This window comes from Triticum urartu, chromosome 1A (assembly GCF_056163025.1).
Source record: "Triticum urartu cultivar PI428250 chromosome 1A, HENAU_Tu73, whole genome shotgun sequence".
Taxonomy (NCBI): Eukaryota; Viridiplantae; Streptophyta; class Magnoliopsida; order Poales; family Poaceae; genus Triticum; species Triticum urartu.
The window spans coordinates 300,654,225-300,661,140 of record NC_141873.1 but is presented as its reverse complement, the minus strand read 5'-3'; positions in this window follow the sequence as shown (position 1 = coordinate 300,661,140).

Sequence of the window (6,916 nt, the reverse complement as noted above, 5' to 3'; positions counted from 1 at the left end):
ATAAAAGAAACATAGGCATACTCGTGAGAACCGAATTTATCAGAATTAAACGGCCTCCGTACGACATGAGCTTGCCCTTCCAGCAACTCAGTTTCTTTTCAAATCGATCCTCGATGCACTTCCACTCTGTGTTTGTTAGCTTATGATGGTGGATTGGTATTCCTAAGTAGGTGAAAGGCAAAGCCCCCAAATCACACCCGAACAATTGCCTATAAGCCTCTTGTTCATCGTTGGCTCTACCAAAGCAGAACAACTCGCTTTTGTGAAAGTTAATTTTTAACCCGGTCAATTGTTCAAATAAGCATAACACCAGCTTCATATTTCTCGCTTTTTCCAAGTCATGCTCCATAAAGATGATTGTATCATCAGCGTATTGGAGGATGGACACACCTCCATCAACTAGATGAGGTACCAGGCCACCCACTTGACCAGCCTCCTTGGCCATTCCTATTAGAATTGCCAACGTATCCACTACAATGTTAAACAAGATAGGGGACATCGGATTCCCTTGTCGCAGGCCCTTTTGTGTCTGGAAATAATGTCCGATCTCATCATTCACTTTGATTCTAACACTCCCTTTTTGCGTATATGACTCAACCTGGCGTCGCCAGATTTCATCAAAGCCTTTCATACGCAACGCCTGTTGTAGGAATGGCCATTTTACTTTATCGTACGCTTTCTCGAAATCCACCTTAAAGATGACTCCATCCAACTTTTTCGAGTGAATTTCATGGAGCGTTTCATGCAGGACCACCACCCCTTCTAGGATGTTCCTGTTCGGCATGAAAGCAGTTTGGGAATGCTGCACCACAGAATGCGCAATCTGTGTGAGCCAATTTGTAACACCCCGGATGTAACTTTCCCAATTTGTACTTCAACTCTTGCCGTTTCCGGCGTTAAGTTATTTTATTTTCTCGAGTTCGAGTCTTTGTCTCCGTGTGTTGTTATCGTTTTCATGCATCTCATATCATGTCATCATGTGCATTGCATTTCCATACGTGTTCATCTCATGCATTCGAGCATTTTCCCCGTTGTCCGTTTTGCATTCCGGCGCTTCGTTCTCCTCCGGTGGTCATTTCTACCTTTCTTTCGTGTGTGGGGATTAAACATTTCCGGATTGGACCGAGACTTTCCAAGCGGCCTTGGTTTACTATCGGTAGACCGCCTATCAAGTTTCGTACCATTTGGACTTCGTTTGATACTCCAACGGTTAACCGAGGGACCGAAAAGGCCTCGTGTGTGTTGCAGCCCAACACCCCTCCAATTTGGCCCAAAACCCACCTAAGTCTGCTCCATCATCTAGAGCGTTCGATCACGATCGCGTGGCCGAAAACCGCACCTCATTTGGACTCTCCTAGCTCCCTCTATGCCTATTTAAAGACCCATTCCCCGAAATCCGGATCTCCCTCTCCGAAACCCTAAATTTTCCACCTGGCGCCGGCCGGACACGTCCATCCCCGGCCGGACATCGTCCGCCGCCCGCCCGCACCAGTGGTAGATCGCCACGTGTCCCTCCGCTGCCAGCCGCCGCCGCGGCCCGTCGAGCCCGCAGCGGGCCCGCCCGGCCCATCGCCGCCCGCGCCTCCCCGCGCGTCGCCCCGCCGCCTGGATCTCGCCCCGCCGCCCCAGAAGCTCGACGCCGGCGCCGCCACCTCGCCGCCCTCCGACACCGGCCGCCTGGGTCACCGTCGCCGGCTGCCGCCGCCTCGCCCGACGCGCCGCCGCCGCGCCCAACCACCGGAGCCGCCCCGGCCTCTTCCTCCCCGACCGACCTCGCCTCTCCCTCCTCCGGCCTCTTCCTCCCCGCCGACGAACGGTGCTTGCCGGAGCAGCCACCACCTCGCCGGAGTTCTCGGTTCGCGTGCCGTGAACAGTAAACCCTAGATCTCGGGGTGATTTTTTTCTTTAAGTCCCGAAATTGCAGATCCAAGTGCTCCTGTTCATAGCTCCATAACTTTGCATCCGTAGCTCCGATTCATGCATATAGCATATCAAATCATTGCATCATATTGTTTGTCCTTGCACGTGGTTGATTGTGTCTTTGTTGCTTGTTTGTCTTGTTTGGGTAGAGCCGGGAGATGAGTTCGCTAACGAGGAGCCCGTTGAGTTTGCTTTCAAGGATCCAGTCAACTCTGACAACTGTGCAGGCAAGATGATCATACCCTCGAAATCACTACTATCTTTGCTATGCTAGTTTGCTCGCTCTTTTGCTATGCCAATGCTACGATGCCTACCACTTGCTTTCAAGCCTCCCCAAACTGCCATGTCAAACCTCTAACCCACCATGTCCTAGCAAACCGTTGATTGGCTATGTTACCGCTTTGCTCAGCCCCTCTTATAGCGTTGCTAGTTGCAGGTGAAGATTGAAGGTCGTTCCTTGTTGGAACATTTATTTACTTGTTGGGATATCATTATATTGCCATGTTATCTTAATGCATCTATATACTTGGTAAAGGGTGGAAGGCTCGGCCTCTCGCCTAGTGTTTTGTTCCACTCTTGCCGCCCTAGTTTCCGTCATATCGGTATTATGTTCCCGGATTTTGCGTTCCTTACGCGGTTGGGTTATAATGGGAACCCCTTGATAGTTCGCCTTGATTAAAGCTTTTCCAGCAATGCCCAACCTTGGTTTTACCATTCGCCACCTAGCCTCTTTTTCCCTTGGGTTTCCGGAACTTGAGGGTCATCTTATTTAAACCCCCCCCTCCGGGCCAGTGCTCCTCTGAGTGTTGGTCCAAATAGAGCCACTTGCAGCGCCACCTCGGGGCAACTTGAGGGTTGGTTTTAGTTGTACGTAGTGTTCATCTGAGTGTGCCCTGAGAAAGAGATATGTGCAGCTCCTATCGGGATTTGTCGGCACATTCGGGCGGTGTTGCTGGATTTGTTTTAACCTGTCGAAGTGTCTTGAAGAACCGAGATACCGAGTCTAATCGGAACGTCTTGGGAGGAGGTCTATTCCTTCGTTGACCGTGAGAGCTTGTCATGGGCTAAGTTGGGACTCCCCTGCAGGGATTTGAACTTTCGAAAGCCGTGCCCGCGGTTATGGGCAGATGGGAATTTGTTAATGTCCGGTTGTAGATAACTTGAACCTTAATTTAATTAAAATGAATCAACTGAGTGTGTTACCATGATGGCCTCTTCTCGGCGGAGTCCGGGAAGTGGACACGGTGTTGGAGTAATGTTTTGCGCAGGTTGTTCTCTAGTTTCTCGCTCGCGCTTTGCCTCCTCTTCTCGCTCTCTTTTGCGAATAAGTTAGCCACCATATTTTGCTAGTCGCTTGCTGCAGCTCCACATATTTACCTTGCCTTACCTATAAGCTTAAATAGTATTGATCGCGAGGGCGCGAGATTGCTGAGTCCCTGTGGCTCACAGATTACTATTACACCAGATGCAGGGCCTGATGATTCCGCTCCAGGAGACGCGTTTGAGCTCAAGTGGGAGTTCGACGAAGACTCTCAACGTTACTATGTTTCCTTTCCTGATGATCAGTAGTGGTGCCCAGTTGGGGGTGAACGGGACCGTGTCGCATGTTGGGTTATCTTTTATTTTGGCGCCGTAGTCGGGCCATGAGTGTTTGGATGATGTAATGTTATTTATGTACTTGATTGACGTGGCGAGTGTAAGCCAACTATGTTATCTCCCCTTTGTTATTTATATTACATGGGATGTTGTGAAGATTGCCTAACTTGCGACATATGCCTTCAATGCGATTATGCCTCTAAGTCGTGCCTCGACACGTGGGAGATATAGTCGTATCGAGGGTGTTACACAATTAGTCCCAACCTTGGTGAAAATTTTGAAACTAACATTGAGAAGGCAGATCGGCCTAAACTGCTCGATTCTCACAGCATCCGTTTTCTTAGGAAGCAGTGTTATTGTTCCAAAATTTAAGTGAAATGACTGAAGTTGTCCAGAGAAAAGATCGTGAAACATTGGAAGTAAATCCCCCTTAATAATGTGCCAACATCTCTTGTAAAACTCCGTCGGGAATCCATCAGGCCCAGGAGCCTTATTGTTTTTCATCTGCGATATAGCATCAAACACCTCCTTCTCCGAGAATGGGGCAACCAGGATATCATTATCACGAGCAGTTAGTTGAGGCACATCCTCAATCCTGGACTCATCGAGGGATACACAACTGTCCTCTGGAGGTCCAAATAACTGCTTATAATATTTGGTGATATAAAGTTTCAGGTTGTCCTGCCCTACAATCGTTCCTTCATCTTGCTCAAGCTGAAAGATTCTCTTCTTTCTGTGCTTGCCATTAGCAATCAAGTGAAAGAATTGAGTGTTTGCGTCCCCCTGGACCACTCTGCGAACCTTAGCCTGCAACGCCCACTTCAATTCTTCCTCGCGGAGAAGTTCTTTCAACCTCATCTCCGCCTCGAGCTTAATCTGGAGCTCCGCAGATTGCAAAATCATGACTCGGCTTTTATATCTAGGGACTGAATCAGAGAAAGGAGCCTTTCCTTTTCAACTTTATAAACCTCACTAAGGTGCTTGTTGGGGAACGTAGTAATTTCAAAAAAAATCCTATGCACACGCAAGATCATGGTGATGCATAGCAACGAGAGGGGAGAGTGTGATCTACGTACCCTTGTAGACCGACAGCGGAAGCGTTAGCACAACGCGGTTGATGTAGTCGTACGTCTTCATGGCCCGACCGATCAAGCACCGAAACTACGGCACCTCCGAGTTTTAGCACATGTTCAGCTCGATGACGATCCCCGGACTCCGATCCAGCAAAGTGTCGGGGAAGAGTTCCGTCAGCACGACGGCGTGGTGATGATCTTGATGTTCTACCGTCGCAGGGCTTCGCCTAAGCACCGCTACAATATTATCGAGGATTATGGTGGAAGGGGGCACCGCACACGGCTAAGAAAACGATCACGTGGATCAACTTGTGTGTCTAGGGGTGCCCCCTGCCCCCGTATATAAAGGAGCAAGGGGAGGAGGCCGGCCGGCCCTATTGGCGCGCCAAGGAGGAGTCCTCCTAGTAGGAGTAGGACTCCTACTAGGAGGGGGAAAGGAAGTGGGGAGGGAGAAGGAAAGGGGGGCGCCGCCCCCCTCTCCTAGTCCAATTCGGACCAAGGGGGGAGGAGGCGCGCGACCCACCCTGGCTGCCCTTCTCTCTCTCCACTAAGGCCCATATGGCCCATTACTTCTCCCGGGGGGTTCCGGTAACCCTCCGGCACTCTGGTTTTCTCCGAAATCACCCGGAACACTTCTGGTGTTCGAATATAGCCGTCCAATATATCAATCTTTATGTCTCGGCCATTTCGAGACTCCTCTTTATGTCCGTGATCACATCCGGGACTCCGAACTAACTTCAGTACATCAAAACTCATAAACTCATAATATAACTGTCATCGAAACCTTAAGCGTGCGGACCCTACGGGTTCGAGAACAATGTAGACATGACCGAGACATGTCTCCGGTCAATAACCAATAGCGGGACCTGGATGCTCATATTGGCTCCCACATATTCTACGAAGATCTTTATCGGTCAGACCGCATAACAACATACGTTGTTCCCTTTGTCATCGGTATGTTACTTGCCCGAGATTCGATCGTCGGTATCTCAATACCTAGTTCAATCTCGTTACCGGCAAGTCTCTTTACTCGTTTCATAATACATCATCTCGTAACTAACTCATTAGTTGCAATGCTTGCAAGGCTTATGTGATGTGCATTACCGAGAGGGCCCCAGAGATACCTCTCCGACAATAGGAGTGACAAATCCTAATCTCGAAATACGCCAACCCAACATTTACCTTTGGAGACACCTGTAGAGCTCCTTTATAATCACCCAGTTACGTTGTGACGTTTGGTAGCACACAAAGTGTTCCTCCGGCAAACGGGAGTTGCACAATCTCATAGTCATAGGAACATGTATAAGTCATGAAGAAAGCAATAACAACATACTAAACGATCGGGTGCTAAGCTAATGGAATGGGTCATGTCAATCACATCATTCTCCTAATAATGTGATCCCGTTAATCAAATGACAACACATGTCTATGGTTAGGAAACATAACCATCTTTGATTAACAAGCTAGTCAAGTAGAGGCATACTAGTGACGTTTTAGTTTGTCTATGTATTCACACAAGTATTATGTTTCCGAATAATACAATTCTAGCATGAATAATAAACATTTATCATGATATAAGGAAATAAAATAATAACATTATTATTGCCTCTAGGGCATATTTCCTTCAGTCTCCCACTTGCACTAGAGTCAATAATCTAGATTACACAGTAATGATTCTAACACCCATGAAGCTTTGGTGTTGATCATGTTTTGCTCGTGGAAGAGTCTTAGTCAACGGGTCTGCAACATTCAGATCCGTATGTATCTTGCAAATCTCTATGTCTCCCACCTGGACTAGATCCCGGATGGAATTGAAGCGTCTCTTGATGTGCTTGGTTCTCTTGTGAAATCTGGATTCCTTTGCCAAGGCAATTGCACCAGTATTGTCACAAAAGATTTTCATTGGACTCGATGCACTAGGTATGACACCTAGATCGGATATGAACTCCTTCATCCAGACTCCTTCATTTGCTGCTTCCGAAGCAGCTATGTACTCCGCTTCACATGTAGATCCCGCCACAACGCTTTGTTTAGAACTGCACCAACTGACAGCTCCACCGTTTAATGTAAACACGTATCCGGTTTGCGATTTAGAATCGTCCGGATCAGTGTCAAAGCTTGCATCAACGTAACCATTTATGATGAGCTCTTTGTCACCTCCATATATGAGAAACATATCCTTAGTCCTTTTCAGGTATTTCAGGATGTTCTTGACCGCTGTCCAGTGATCCACTCCTGGATTAATTTGGTACCTCCCTGCTAGACTTATAGCAAGACACACATCAGGTCTGGTACACAGCATTGCATACATGATAGATCCTATGGCT